Below are 16341 nucleotides of genomic sequence, written 5' to 3'. Positions count from 1 at the left end.
GGAAAATGAAGTCGGAGTAAAAGAAAGGAAGAATGGATAGGGGAAGAGATAAGAGTGCTGGGCGTGTTATTAGCCAAGAATGTGGCGGAAGAGGTTGATCAAATGAGGCTCGAAAGATGAATGATTCGATGAAAATGCTGTCATTCACTCCGGTTTCCTCAAAGAGGAGAGGGAGGAATGGAAATATATCTTTTTGTTCAGTGGTCCGTGAATAGGAGGGTCTGTGACTTTTAGATTTTTATCATTCTTTGGTGTGTCTGCCAGAGAGAGAGAGAGATAGATTAAGGGTAAGATTGGATTATTTTACGTAATTCAGGACCCACCTATACGTATAGATGGGTCCTGGTAGCATTGTATTGTGAAAGGTAATGTATAATGACATCGATTGAGATTTTATACAGCATAATAAATGGAAAATGAAAAGTAGACCATTTTCCTTTTCACAATTTCTGTTTGATTCAGGCAGTTCCATTCCATTGAAGAGTTATTTCTTATGCTGTTCGTAATTTAACCGTTCTCATGCGTCTTGTCTGTGCGTTTTGTCAACTAAATAAATGAATGTATTTATTTAGCTCAGTGAATTCCTCCTCATAATTCAAGTGAGAAGAGTACGTGTCTGTGTCAGGATGTTTATAAATAAAGATATGCGTATACCCATGAACCAGCTTGCCCAGTCCTTTTCCCTCCGCTCCTGCGCCAAGAACTTAGAATGCTTTGATGAGATTGAATGTATAAAAGAAACGACGCCCGAATTTTCATATTTTTTGTAAAAAAGGAAAAAAAGGCTAAGCATCATACGGTTCTCGATTTACAGATCTTGTACTGATGGCATTCTACCCACAAGGAAAAACGTCAACTTTGGACCATTGTGGTGTTAGCCTCTCTCTCTCTCTCTCTCTCTCTCTCTCTCTCATTATACATATATGTGTGTGTGTTTGCGTGCGCGCATATATATTATTATATTACATATACACATATGTATACATATATAATTTATATATATATATATGTGTGTGTGTGTATGTGTATATGTGTATATATATGCATATACATAAATGTCATATATATGTACATATTTTTTTTTTATTATTTGTATGTTTACAGAGAGAGAGAGAGAGAGAGAGAGAGTCTATGGTAAACCGTTATATGATTTTTGTCGTTTCCTTGCGATGACAGGAGGATCTTATTATCGTGGGATATTAACACGAGAACGAAGGCTCCCTACACCAATACCTGCAGATTATAATTTTTCTAAAATGCCACTGCTTTCTTTTTTTCATACAAAATACTAAGAGCAGATGTGCTTAGGAACATTAGATTTTCGGTAGGATAGGTCATATTTTCAAGAGAGTAGCTAATGGTAAACTTGTAGTATAAGCTACATGAAATTTTACCCATCTCTCTCTATCTCTCTCTCTCTCTCTCTCTCTCTCCGTTTTTAGTGTCTTACTTCCAGGCGTTGACAGGTTCATTGTCCCTTTGTCGTCCCATTTCAACCTGACTTGATCTAACACTCCTGATATTCACAATAGAAATGCTTGTTCCATTTACAATATTGTCGCTCCCCACCTCCTCACTCTCTCTCTCTCTCTCTCTCTCTCTCTCTCTCTCTCTCTCTCTCTCTCTCTCTCTGAAGAAAATAATGAAAATGTTCATCCTTGTAGTGGAAGTACTCAATTTATTTATTTTTTCCTTATTTTGTAATTCTTTCATTAGTGTTGAGACCAATCGTTTTCTCACCATTATATATATATATATATATATATATATATATATATATATATATATATATATATATATATATATATATATATATGTATATACTGTATACTGTATATATATGTATAGGTATGTATGTGATATATATATATATATATATATATATATATATATATATATATATATATATATATATATATGGTATATATGTATATATATATATATATATATATATATATATATATGTATGCATGTATATGTGTGTGTGTTTGGTTATTTGGACGGGTTATTGGTGCTGCGACATTTTGGCTGGTTGTGGGATTCGTTAGGAAGTCCTCACTTAGTTAAGAATGATTAGCGTATGACAAGCAACATTAAAACTAGTCATCCTCCAAAATGCAGGTAGTGCGATCCGTGTTACTTTCCTCGATGTAGAGCCCACACTTCTGAAAGTGGTCTACAAAGTATTCTCTTTTTTTGTATGGATGCTGTAGTAGGTTCTCTCCGGAAATGACCGTACAAAGGTATAAATGTTGTAAGGTTAAGAAGGCCAAAATTTCTGGTGTTGATTTAAACAGATAAGAGATGTTTTTTCTGTTGACATTCCTTTAAAGGCGATGAACTCGTTGGGCGTTGGAAGGAAGAAGGGAAGCGGTTGGTAGGCTTTCTTTGACATTCGTCGTAACTTTCATAAAAACAGGGCAGGGGCTGCCTTTTTCCATGCTCTATATATATATATATATATATATATATATATATATATATATATATATATATATATATATATATATATATATATATATATATGTATGTATGTATGTATGTATATATATATATACATTGGGTTCTTTCTGCTCTTTTCCTTTTCTCTTTCTAAGGAAAAACGTATGATTACTTTTTTTAGCTTTTTACATATTTAATTCTAATTTTAAACTCGTTAATTTAATTACAGCAGTTCATGGTATGTTAATGATTGGAGGCGAATGCGTGCACGATTGTAATTGTCTGTATATACCTCATAAATTTTCATTTTAGCTATTTTATTATTATTATTATTATTATTATTATTATTATTATTATTATTATTATTATTATTATTATTATTATTTTGAATATACAATAGATGCCTTAGTAAATTAAGTCGAACCCTTGTGTGTCTTGGACCTTATTCTAAATCTGTACATTTTTAGGACTTTATTATGGCAATTTTTTCAATCACCTTTTGTTTATTAATGCAGAGATATGTAATTTCATTAAGTCTATGCGTGTTATGTTGCTGTTCTGCACAGCATGTTTTATAAGCTTTCATAGTTTTGGCGACTTTATTGTAAATAAATTATGGCTAAGAATAATTAAAGGATTCAGGATCCAGTTTTGCCGTTAGCTTATAAGACTTCCACATAAAAAAGAACTGAAGCCATCATCATTTGGAACATTTGACACTTATGTACTCGTTGTTGCAGGCAGAAAATGGAACGAAGGCCTTTGATGAACTATTTTTTGCCTGTGCTCCCCATCCTTTTTCTGAGAGGAAGAGCTTCCTTTCACGTCCTATCGCCCTGTCTCTTTCTTCTTCCTCTCTGGATGAAGCAGATTCGGTCGTAAAAGAAAAGGAAGAAGTGCGCGGTGGTTCCATGGAGAGAATAGAGGTTATTAATAAAAGGGGGAGGGGGCGACGGACGATGTAGAGTTAGTTAGTCGTGAAGAGGGTGTGATGAGAGGTTAACAAAAGGCTAAAGGAGACGGCACAGTCGGCCATAAATGAAAGATTTCTACTTTTTTTGTAACAGTGAGAGCGAACAGAATGACTTGTTCGTCTCACAGGTCTTTGAACTGGGTCACGCTTATTGTTCTTCATCCGAAAACTCCCGTTGATTTGCAGTCTTCAGCCTCTTAGGTGCTTCTGGTTAGAGTAAGATGAGTAGGTGGTTAATGAAAGCAAAAGTCTCAAGGTCAAGTTAATCACAATGTAACGGAGAAGACTCAAGACTTAATTAAGAATGTTTTTTTCAGTAAAAAGATGATAGCAACAATTACGGGTTTCAGTATTGAAATAACGTTTTTTTTTCATCATTTTTATGGTTATTTGGTGTCATTTCAAGAATCAGACAAAAATATTGTTATTTACTTGCTCAAAGACGCGTAAAAAACGCCGGAAGTAAGTCGAGGAATTAACATACGGAACCCTTTTTGTTTGGCTTCTCATATATCGATTTCTCTCTCTCTCTCTCTCTCTCTCTCTCTCTTGAAGCCAACCTTCTGCTTTTTCTCTCCTCATTAAAAAGCTTCTTGATATGCACAACAATAGGAAGTCTCCATTCTTTTTGAGAAAGTGGGCTGCGTTTTGTTCATGATATCAGGCTATTTATCTCTCGGCTCAGTGTGTTTCATTTGTTACTTTTGCTCTCATTAGTTTGTTAGATCTGTTAGTGCATTCGTCATGAGAAAATACCTTATCTTCTCCGTGCTTCGCTTTATGTATGAAAGTCTTTTTATGCTCTCCATATTGAATCGCGGAGGAAACTCGCAGGACGATTGCTTGAACCTTCCTTCTGTTATCGACGAGTATTATCGAAGTACTGACGGAAAGTAATTCCCTCCGAGAAGCTGATCTGAGGGATTTTCTCTGCGACCTCTTCTCGAGGCAGGAGAAGGATTTGGAAGAAAATCCGACCATATCAAGATATGTTGGAGAAGGGAAGAGACATATTTATGTCATCCCAGTCTGGAAACCTTTTGTGCCCTCCGCCAGTGCTGCTCCTTACCTCTGCACCCATCTTCTTCTGTAGCAGAGAAGATATAAAAATGCATTGGGAAGTTTCCTTATGGTATGGTACAAGGAACATAATGACATTCTCTCTCTCTCTCTCTCTCTCTCTCTCTCTCTCTCTCTCTCTCTCTCTCTCTCTCTCATGGAGAAAACATCCTCGATCTGATTTTCACAATTAATCATAAGGCAACCCTCCGCTTTCTGTAATCACTACCTATGAACATGTGACACTACATATGATGTTCAACTGAAAATCACGCACAGCAACCAGAACGCCTCCTCTCAGTTCTTTTCGGCGCTTAGCTTCCACAAGGCGAGATGGGTTGATCGCTTTTTGCTATGAGACAAACAAATCGAACGTTTCAAATATCAGCTAATGGATCATCATCCAAACCTCCCAAGTCATATCAGATGTCCCGCATGGAACTTTTCACGGTCCTGTTCTCTTTATGATAATGATAAGCGATATTGATCACAACTCGCAAAGCTCATTTACATCTTTATTTGCTGATTGGTGTCAGGTGCGCTCTACCTGAACCTATTATGCATCCCAGCCGAAATTTCTCGTATTTCATCGTTCGAACTCACGGCATCTAAACCTATGGAATTGCCTATCTCACTGTGTGTCAACTATTACGTGTCAACCCTAACATTAATTATTTAAGCATAAGTTAGACAAGTTCTTAGACATCCTACCAGTTGAGCCAAGATGCATTGTCATCGGTCATTTCAGTGACCCAAAACACGGCATAATTCTAACTCGATTTGGCACCATGTATCAGTCCCAAAGCCAGGTCCAACATCATTTGTTCTTAATAATAATTGCTATTAGTTGTATCGGAGACCACACGGGGGTGGGGGCATAGACGGGGTAATTCCCCACCTTCTGGTAGGATGGAAAGTGTCTTCCTGGGAGAGTAATGGTTGTTGACTTCTGAAATTGGTTTTTTAAATATTTGCCATGTCAGAAATAACCACGTCTAATTACTTTACACCATGCCATCTTGCCCTTAATAATATGTTTCACATAAAGAATAGATAGCTTAAAGGGTTGGCATTCCTTAAGCCCAAAGAAAACCATCGGAAAGCTCTGGCAAATTGGAGACGGAAAGCATCGCGTTGGGTACTGTCTTGGGAATGTGTGTCATTTGAGCTGTTGCATTAAAGGTTATAAAAAACTGAGTCTTGACTGCAGTATTAAATCATATGAAGACAATTAAGAAGTGAGAACTATGGTCCCTCTTAAAAGGTTACGTCATCACTTTCACTGTTAAGTGAACTGAAACTTAGGACTGACAGTTTTTTTTGTAATGTGCTAGGTTCCGCAGAACTTGCTCACTTCACTTGCGGGTTTGTGCAAACGTTTCTCTTTGAATCCTGTTGGAGTAGGGAAGATGGTATTTCAGTTTCTGGGTTTTTTTTTTTTTTTTTAATGACACATCACCCGGATCAAAAAATAACATATAAATTCTGTCCTCTGCACCTTTGTATGCCTTCACAGATCTAATCACTACCAGCAGTTTCGACCTTAACTGTGTTGGATATCGGCTGCGCTGTGTATCTCAGGTATGGTGTTAATTTAGATATATAATTTGGTAATCACTTCAAATTCCGTGCTCCTTCAAAAAATTTGTAGAGGGCGTGAATGGAATTTTCAGTATTTAACACTTGCCAAGCTAATATAAGCTCAAGTCTCTAAAAATTAACATACTATCATCTCAATCCTGAATCCTTATCCAGTGCGTAATACAGTAATCTTATTAAACGTTAATGCTGTTATTCTTATTAAAGTTCATTTTGTTGTTGTAAGTAGTATGGTGTATTTTTTCCGTTGCTGTTTTAGATTTGATAAGCGATTCGTTTCAGTATTCTTGGGTATTCCCTGTTTATGCTAAAGATGCACGTGAGATGAAATGATCAAGGACTTTTCTGTGATAACGCTTAAAAAGCAATGGTGGCTTGGCAATCATCATTTGGGCAATAGTAGAAGCAATAAGGCTTTGTATTATGTAAGTATTCGCGTTTTTCCCAGTCTGAATAGAAGGCTAGAGAATTATAACCGCTGGCGTGAGTTTTAAAAAATAGAAAAACGAGTATTTCAAAAAAATCACTGGAAATTTTATCCTGTTTGGCTGCAAGAATGGATACGAGTGGAGGCTTAAAACCCTTTATTGCATCCTTATCCAAGTAGCTAGATTGAAATATTTATAGTGGATATGCAAGTTACGAAATATATATTTTTAAAAGTGGATTTATGGAAGCAGCCCTATTAAATTCTGTATGTGGATTTGTGTAACTAAATAAAGATTTTTAGTGGATTTATGTTATGTAAATAATATATTGAGATTTTTATGTGGATTTACTTCAGGTTTTAGTTATTGTATTCTGTGTTTCATTTAACCAAGTCCTCTCCATTCCTTTTAGAAGCAAGTGATTAAACGATGGTGCTTGCAATAATAATAATAATAATAATAATAATAATAATAGCAGAGGATGTTTTGTCATACGAGAAACTAACGTGTTGTGATGTGTGCACATAGTTAAATAAGGACGACGTGGAAGGAATTCTTTCGTCACATGCTCTCTCTCTCTCTCTCTCTCTCTCTGTTCTTACCAAAAGTCTTTGCCAGTATCCCAGGATATATACCGTATGTAACTTTGTGCAAGTCTAAAATGTAGAGATTCGTATTCTTAGAAGGGATCAGGCAGAGAGGCTTACCAAGTAGGTTTTCATGTCATGAGTTTCAAAGTGTAAAAAAACAGGAATGAGATGGGTCGGAATAATGGTAAGTAGGGTCCAGTAAAGCTGTTTATGGGAATAGGATACGCCCGAATAGCTCTGATTAAACGTACGTACACGTACATAGAGATGTGCCTGAAGAACAATGGTGCATTCGCCATGGATGATTCTCTCTCTCTCTCTCTCTCTCTCTCTCTCTCTCTCTCTCTCTCTCTCTCTCTCTCTCTCTCTCACACACACACACTTTTGATTTCTAAAAAAATTTTGGTATGCAAGAGTATACGACCAGAACATGACAAAAAAGGAAAATGAATCATTGTCTTAACCCTTGGTCATTGTAAGCAGTCATCTTGTAGTGATACCTTAGTATTCAGAATTCGTATCCCAGACTAAACCTGCCTCTCAATTACTTGGTGTCTTCCAGAAGCTTCATAACACCTGTCTTTATTCGGGCATTACGTCATTTCCTCACATTAATGAAACAGGTGTTACAGGTTGTTGCTGATGATGTTTCGTAATACCTACTGCTATACAGGATGAAGATCGTGGAGTCAAGGGGGGAGATTAAGCCTAAGTAGGACTTCATGTTCGGGAGACTGGAACAGAGGAGACAGAGAGAGAGTGGGGAATGTGATCATAGCAGACACAGGTGGGAGGAGCAGATGAAGGTCACACACACAGAGAGGAGAGAGAGAGAGAGAGAGAGAGAGAGAGAGAGAGTTAGTCATTCAGGTCTCCTCAAACAGGACTTGCTCAGACAAGAATAATATTAACTTTTTCGTCCACACGTTTCAGATTTTAGCAACAGGATATTCGACGCTTTGTCTTTTGTGAAGATCCTTTGCTGCATATGGCGTCTTTGACTCAAAGATTTTGGTCAGTGTTCGAAAGCGAACCTTTAAAATGTATCCGACGGAAATATGACCAAATGCTCTCTCTCTCTCTCTCTCTCTCTCTCTCTCTCTCTCTCTCTCTCTCTCTCTCTCCAAAAAAAAAAGACCTATTTGGTTTGAAAACCAATGCACTATTATAAATGTTGACCTCTAACAGAAGGGCAGCACTGCTCCCTAAAAAAACTTGCCCGGACCAGTGGAGTAAAAGTAAGCCTTTGCGTTTAAGGCAGTCCAGAGAAGTAGAACGGAAACAGAGATGTTCCGAATTCCAGACCCGAACTCTTGCCCTTGATATTACATTTTTTGTGCGTCCAACACACTTTGCTCTTGCCTACACAAACATCTTAGTGTATGTACACATATTTTAAGTACTTGCATGGTCACTTCAAGAGGTGATTATTATTTGTTCGTGAATAGACGTATTGATTTTGAATTGCATTTTACGAGTTGCTTTGAAAAGTCCGCTTAGATATGACAGTTGAGTAAATGTTTACTCGTAACACGTGCACGAAGTTAACCGTGAAATTTGCTTTAAAGTCTAAACAGAAAAGTGTAGTGTGGAGGCAGTGAAATGTATGCGGCTGTGTTTGCAGTTGGTCCTCGGTTTATGCAATGCATGTGTGCGGGTTAGAGTTGTGTTATTTATATGCTCGAAATTCAGGTTATATTCTTTTATCTCTGTGGTAGAGAGAGAGAGAGAGAGAGAGAATAGAAACTGAGGAAGGGGATGGGAGTGGAGAATGAAAGTTGAACGTGGGCGCAGCGCGACCAATCTTATCCCCCTCCCCTCCCCTCCCCTCCCCTCCGATTCCCTAAACTCCGCATGCCCATGTCCTACTGTCTAGCAACTCCTACTTTTTGTCTCTAAGGGCAACTTCATTCAAGAGACTCCCGTATGTCCTTGAAGTAGAGTTGGACTGTTGATTTGAATTTGGGATATTCAACCCTTTTGCAGAACGGCAGCAACTTGGGCCGAGTAAGATCATAGATTCGCTACTTTTTAAGGTTCCCTTCATTTATGAGCTGAATCGTTCTTTGTTGGAAAGCCCGTACTCAGGAGTGTCTCATTCTCGGGGCTACTTTCAAATGTAGTTGTTTGTTCATTCGTCATTTGGTGGTTCATTCTTAAATATTTATTTATGTTAGTGCCTCTGAGATCCCAAAGTAGTCTTGGATGAATTTTTATTCCCTGAAAATTACGAGCGGTGCTTATTCCGAAAGCATTAATAGTTGCCACAATTTATGCCATAGGTCGTGGCATTATAGCAGGCAGACTTATGCACTGCATTTCGTATGCAGTAAATGGAGCAATGTTGTCTGAGATGCATGAAGCTAATTTAGATTAAGCACACAAACGCGGAAATTCAAGATAAATACTTTAAAAATCCATTGTTTTGTTACACATTTCAGTTCATTGTTTATTTATTTTTATGGCAGCAGCTGCGTCGGTGTTCCTATAGTGTGGACTTTATGAAAAACATTTCGTCATTTTATATCAGATAAGCTTCTTGTGCGCGAAAGTCTTCTAACATTCCATTTGGAAATGCTGCCTCAACCATCTGGTTCAGAGGTCGGAAGTGGCGCATATTAGGAAAAACAGACCGGTATTCTCTAATGTGGAATAATCGTAGCGTTTTTATGTCAATTATTTATATGTTTCTTAGCGTGAGTTTCATTCATTTATCAGTATTAGTGTGCTTTCTGTTGCTTTTTTTTCAATATAATTAGAATCCAAACTGTTTGTCACAAGTGCGTAGTAGCATATGTATACTGAATTTTGTTGCGTATATGTCAGATCTCTGGTAAGGTAATGTCCTTAAATTTTAGCAACTTAATCAAGAATGATTCCCTCCAGTGCCAGATCGTCAGACCAGACTTTGTTAAATCAATCAAGAATGATTCCCTTTGTGAAGAAATATCCATGCCGACAGTCGCTTCCAGCACCTGTATACACGGCCACACATTTTGTGCGCAAGCATGTTTACACTGTTGTGTTTTTGTGTGTGAAAATGTATATTTTTATGGTATGATGTCATTGAGATAAAAAAAAAAACAAGCATTTTGGATCGTATTGCAGTGTTAATGGGGAGAAATGATCTTGAGGGCTCGTTGCAGAAAAATGGGATAAAATAAATGACAGCAACGAGAATAATTTGATTAACCTGAATCACGTCTTTCGGTATTTAGTGTTATAATTTGATAAAGTGCGTCTCTTTGTTTAGGGGGAATCCTTACTACAGTTGCTTTTGGGGACTCGTTTGTGTAGGGGACTGCTACAACTCGGGTTCGTTTCCCTTCATATTGGAAAAGTGATTCGCTATCTTACCACGCGCACGTGTTATTTTAGCACTGGATCATTTCCTTACAGCAACAGAGAAGATTTTTGCTTTTCTTTCTGCTCCATGTTTTTATCCGGGTGCGCTTCGCGGATTTTTCGTAAAGTTCCAGTCTTCAGAATTTTGTGGCCAGTTGCGATGGTTTTATTTTCGTTTTTCTCTGCTTGTAAGAAAATTGTATAAAATTGTTCACGTTTATTTCAGGCATATTTTTATCGAGAAATCATTTTCCACGTTGAACTTAATGCCTTAAATTATATCAATGAGCATTGAAGTAGTTCGTTTTAGAAAGAAAATCACATCCAAAGAAGTGGACGCGTTAACCCAGTAAATGTGTATGAGGGTGGACTGTTAGGGATTTTCATTTCATTATTATGAGAAGTACTGGCAACGGAAAGTTCACCTTGACCTGACATTAACGAACACACTGTTATAGAATCGACCTCAGGACGTTATTAGTGTTCTGGTTCTCTTTCATGACGAATGCAGTTAGTTATATGAAAGATTCTACGGTGAATATTATGTTGATGGTGTCTGCCAGCCTTTACCATTATTTTCACCCGCCTTGTTAGCAACATTCCATTTAGGTGGATTAAAAATGTTTTTCGTAATTTTATTCAAGCTGTTGGTATGTCTACCACTTCAAAGTGATTAGGCCATCTCAGATTAATGCATTCTAGGTCAGTTCATACATGTACTCATGCATAGTTATAAATGATCACGTTTTACTATAAGCCTGAGGTGGTTGAAATTATACCACTTTAGTGCCAGGTCGATTACACATTTTTTTTAGGCACAATCCATCCCACTTGGAACAGGATCGGTTAGGTTACATCATTTGTGTGATAGGTCAGGCTGTATCCGTTCTTTGGTAGGCTGTTTGCCCTGCCCTTTCTCCGTCAAGAAGTGTGACGTCCAACTTGCCCCCATGCTAAGGTGCAGCTAAAAGTAAGTTGTGTGAGTGGTTGAGGGGGCTGGAGGCAATTACGCAAAATGTTACATGTACGTTTAGAGACTTCCGCTTAATAAAGCGAACTGTACATGGTGTGACATATGATACTGTAACTAACTGGTGTGTTAGGCTCTTGCTTATGGAGTACATTGAGAAGGACAGAGAGAAATGGTTACCAACGAGCTTCAAAAACCTTCATAACCCTTAGTTATGCAAGAAATTTTTGTGAACCCTAATAACAGGAGACAGGCTTTTGTACGCTGGAGTTAAGAGAAAGTGAGATCATCCCTCTTCGTAAGGAAGAAGAATTGGGTATACACCAGAGCCGCGATGTTGTTGCTTTTCCCACGTGTGTGCGCCCACCCCCCTCCCCCCATCTTGTTCGTACAGTAGTACGTTCGTGCCTCTGACCCACGTTCATCGGGAAGTGGTAACTATCAGCTGCTGCTGCAACTCTCACTAGACTACCTCTGCCCTTACGGGTAGGACGCTTTAGCTATTCACGGGTGTACGTTGTTTTCTGTGTTTACGGTGACTTTGCGTCGTGCGAGAGCGATCGAGTTCAAACATGAGTGTATTTTGAGTAGGAAAAGTGGCAGAACTTATTCCTTGATATATTGGGTGGGTTTAATCAGAACCATGTGTGATTGGATCTCAGTGCTACGCAGTTCCTTTTGAAACAATGAGTTTCTTTAGATCTTGCGAAGAAAATAAGAAAATTATTCATTTATCTAAGTGGCTTGATAGCGTCTTCTGCACTCCCGAATGTACACGGTGTAATAAAGACCTTTTTATTGAATGTGACGAAAACCGTCACTTTCAGGTGTAGGGAGAGTGACGGTTTTTTTACGGTGACAATTGAACTCTGATCATTGTTGAGAGTAAAATTGTTTCGTGTTTAAGTAAGACCCCTTTGTGTCTTTCTTTGAAGTAGGTGTTCGTCAACTCTTCTAAAATGTTTTAGAGGGTGGCACAAGAAAATGTGTCTTGTGCATAGTACTGTAGAATGAAAATGGAATTGTATCCATTATGTTAGAGAAAATAGGATTTCCGTTACAGAAATGTAGGCCCCATACTACGACTTATAAGGCGATTATGTACGGTTCTTAGCCCTGACAAGTTTTCTGTGTTGTGTTATCTAATCTAGCAGGATAGCCGAACTCGTCATAATGAAGTCTATTTGTTGTTTGAAGAGAGATAAGATAATACATTACCAGGCATTTCTGTGTTGAAATTGAAACATATTTACTGGTAATTGTCCACACCAGAATGTCCACCATCATGTTTGCGTTGAGTCTGTAAATTTATATATATATATATATATATATATATATATATATATATATATATATATATATATATATATATATATATATATATATATATATATATATATATATTGTGTAAAAAGAGCAAATTGATGAGGTAGTGGAGAAAGATATTGCGAAAACTCATTTGAAACCTGTGGCCCCTCGCTTGTCTGTTTATTCGTCGTTTACAATGTACTGTCATTCGATTGGTAATACTTGGCGGAATGTTTTCGCCCAAAGCATGCGCTTCTATGAAAATGGACAGTGATTCACACATGGCAGTTATTTTTCTTGATCTTCTTAAGACTTTTTATGGTAGATTATTGTTGGAATGGTATTTTTCTGTCACTGTCTTGAGTAAACAGTTATAAAGTTATTCAAATATAGTGCATAAAGTGTGAAATTTTTAGGAGATTTTGGGAACTGGGTATTTCAGTGATATTAAAATTGCACGTAGCTTTCACTTGACGTACCACCCATAACGGGAGAATGAGGTTGAGCTTGAGAAGTTTGTGCGTCTTCTTTAAACCTCAGCTTCTTTCGATAACTGGGGTTTGGTCACCATCGGTGAATCATCGCATGGATGATCTCACAGATCCTGATAACTTCTCTCGAAGTTATATAATCGCGATCATCGTCCTCATCTCGGTCGTTTCAGCTGACCCTTTTGGAATTCTTTTTAAAGAGCTTGTGAAAGAATTGGTGTAACTACTGCAACTCATTTACCAGTATTCTCGTCGTTATCCTCTCATAGGTTTTATCGAGAATTTTATCACATTGCACAATACCCTTCTTGAAGCCAGATATGTTTGGGTCAGTCATTTTTATGAAAAGACATGGAAGACATGGCACGGCGTCTATGCAGTGTGTTTCCGCTCGTATTTATGTGTCGTCATGTTTGCTCTATGATGGCAAAGGCATTACTCGTCTCTTATAACCCAGCAGAAATTTCTCCTTTTCTACTGACGGTTGTTTTGTAAACACCCATTTCTCTACTGTCGAGGAAAGCAGACTTGTCCTCTCTCTCTCTCTCTCTCTCTCTCTCTCTCTCTCTCGCAAAGCGTAATGCGCGAGTTTTGACTGTTGAAAATTCGAATTGAAGTTAAACGTAGAGTGCTGCAGCATGTTGCTAGAAAAGCAATAGGACTTCATATTTGGTTTGACTGATTATAAGATATATTTCATTCGGAAATGGTTGATGCGTGACCAGTATTTGGTGGCATTGGAAATCGTATATTTTATAGGTAGGAAACTTCACTTTAAATCGTTTTAAATGGAACTGAAACCCAGATGTGTATGAAACGTACAAAACAGTAGTCAACGTTGTAATATATCACTTTGACAAAGTAGAACTCTTCATCACTTGAAATCTCATCTCATCTCATTTGTAAAAGAACAATATACTAGTCAAACTGAATATTCACTAAATCGAGCCTATATTAGGCTGGTTCTTCATTTTTAATCTCAAATGTGAAAGGGAAAAAACAGTCTTTATATCACAAAAACTCAATTTCCGACGGAAATATAGTAAACAATAAAGACATCAATAAATCTATTTTGATGTAGGAGCGAGTGCGATACGTTCTGATAGTAATCTTGTTGTTACATATTACAACTTGTTATTTTTGCTTCTGGTACCTGATAGGTGCCCTTTACATACACAATTTTTTTCAGCAGAACGTTGTTTTAGCTCCATACAGGTGAAAACATTGTCGTCAAGGCAGCATTTATCTAAGCTTAACAATATTAACATCTACGGTAGAATTGTTATTTAAGGGTCAAAGCTGATCAACCACGTGCCATGCAGGGCACACTGTATTTTTTCCATGGCTTTCGTTGTCGTAGCCCTTGTTGTCGAAATTCTCTATTTTTTACCTTATACGTTTGTTATTCCTTCTTTATTTTTTGAAATCTGTCTTTTTTTTTATCGATGCAACTAAGTTTTCTCGTTTTTAATTAAGGTTTTTCATTTATTCCCTTTGGAACATTTTTTCCCTTCGGTTGCCTACAAGTAGTAAAAAGAAGAGCACTTATTCAACGTGTTGAATTATCGGCATTTTGGCCACACTAATTAATAGTGATAAGTCGTTGGTGACATCGAGGCTACCCTCTGAAATATGACTGCGATGACGTTGAGTGTTGGCATTTGTCCAGTCACGTTATAGTTTGAGTAATGACTGCTTAAATTCGAAGGAGCTTAGATGATACAGCATCTTCCTGCATTGATTAGGGCATGTTCAGTGTTTGTGTGTGTATGTATTTTTTTTTTTTTTCTGGCGGGATGGAGGCTGCGAGTTGGACGTGGTTTACATTCAGTGTAGAGATTCTCAGTCGAACAGCCGGATGAGAGGTGAACTTAGTTTAAATCAGGCTAATGGTGTAATGGTTTCTTCAGGGAGATGCTGGCCATGGATACATATAGTACTAGCAAGGTATTTCATTTATACGTTCCTAGCTTATATGTTCAACTGGTTTGGGAGTGTTTCGGTTTTTCCATAGTTCGGATGGTTTAGATTGATTTGAGTGGGATCACAAATTATTGTATACTAATATACGGGTTTTGCAAAAGACCATTATTTTATTACTTGTTTATGATGTTTTTGCAAGTGCCACATTTTCCTTGCATTTTAATCACGTTTTTTAAATTATGGATAAGAAATTGAATCCGACTGTGGCTTTGAAATGGGTGCATTAAGCTATTTTTTCCTTGACTATATACTTATTGGTAGTGTTCTGGAATATTTCTTAGAATGGTTGAATTTTTGTGGTTTTACATTTTTTCACAAATTTTCATTCAATAGAGGTCCTATCCTAGCTAAGTCGTATAAGTGTGATCCTGTCCTAACCTTTAATTATTAACTATAAAACTGTTTCAGAAACGTTTTCATAGCTCCGGTCTGTACATAATTTTCAGTCATAATTTTTTTTATTTTACTTACGGAAAGGACGTGAAACCACTCTGTGCTTCGTAATTGTTTAGTCGACTAGACGTTTTTCCTTCGTCTTGGTATACTCTACCTGTTATTCTTTCTAATATTTTTGGCGTCGTCTTATAAACTTGGAAACTTGCAAGGCTCGTTTATATTGTGGAAAACATGAGCTATCTATGGGATGTGTGAAAGGCGTCCAAATCTGACCCAGTTGTTCTTCAGAAATGAAAATAGTTTCAGGCTTGGATGTCACCGTTAAACTTTTCTGAGGTATGTAGGCTGTACGTCCATTTATATCTGCACTATACGCCTTTCCTCAATTGAAGGTGTGATTCCAGGCGTTAGCCTTCGAGTTATCAGTAGTTGTTTTTAGGACAGCAATGCTAGTTCGGTGCCCTTAGCCTTCTAGTTGCGACAAACCACCGTTGACTGACTATCAAGGTCATAATTCACTGCTCAGGTCAACAGAGGCACAACGCATTTAACAGCATAAGACTAATGAGTTTCGTCTCACTTTCGAATCGAACTTGGAGCATTTCTTTCGTGAATCGAACGTCATGATCACCGGAGGCCTTTTGTGTGTGCGTGTGTTTATTATTAGGCAACGTGCACTACGTTAACTTGCTTACTGACTCTGTCCCATTAAGAGAAACGTGTTGACATACAATCCACTGGTCTTGTCTTCGGACCA

General features: G+C 37.5%; 1 protein-coding gene across 12 annotated transcripts in view; it reads left to right on the top strand.

The window, feature by feature from the left end:
• The window catches only part of LOC136842616 (transmembrane and coiled-coil domains protein 2-like), a 499544-nt gene that overhangs the window by 430429 nt on the left and 52774 nt on the right, over positions 1–16341 (top strand). Inside the window, exon 1 of one of the 12 annotated variants that reach the window (XM_067110208.1) lies at positions 11869–11918. The exons of 10 other annotated variants lie outside the window; for them this stretch is intronic. The gene's annotated coding sequence lies outside the window, so the exon portion shown is untranslated. Of the gene's footprint in view, positions 1–11868; positions 11919–16341 lie in introns of those variants that run through there. One more of the 12 variants, XM_067110214.1, reaches the window with a different exon arrangement.

The sequence above is a fragment of the Macrobrachium rosenbergii genome, chromosome 10 (genome assembly GCF_040412425.1).
Source record: "Macrobrachium rosenbergii isolate ZJJX-2024 chromosome 10, ASM4041242v1, whole genome shotgun sequence".
Classification (NCBI taxonomy): Eukaryota; Metazoa; Arthropoda; class Malacostraca; order Decapoda; family Palaemonidae; genus Macrobrachium; species Macrobrachium rosenbergii.
The sequence above is the reverse complement of the archived record's forward strand: the minus strand, read 5'-3'. Positions and strand labels throughout refer to the sequence as shown.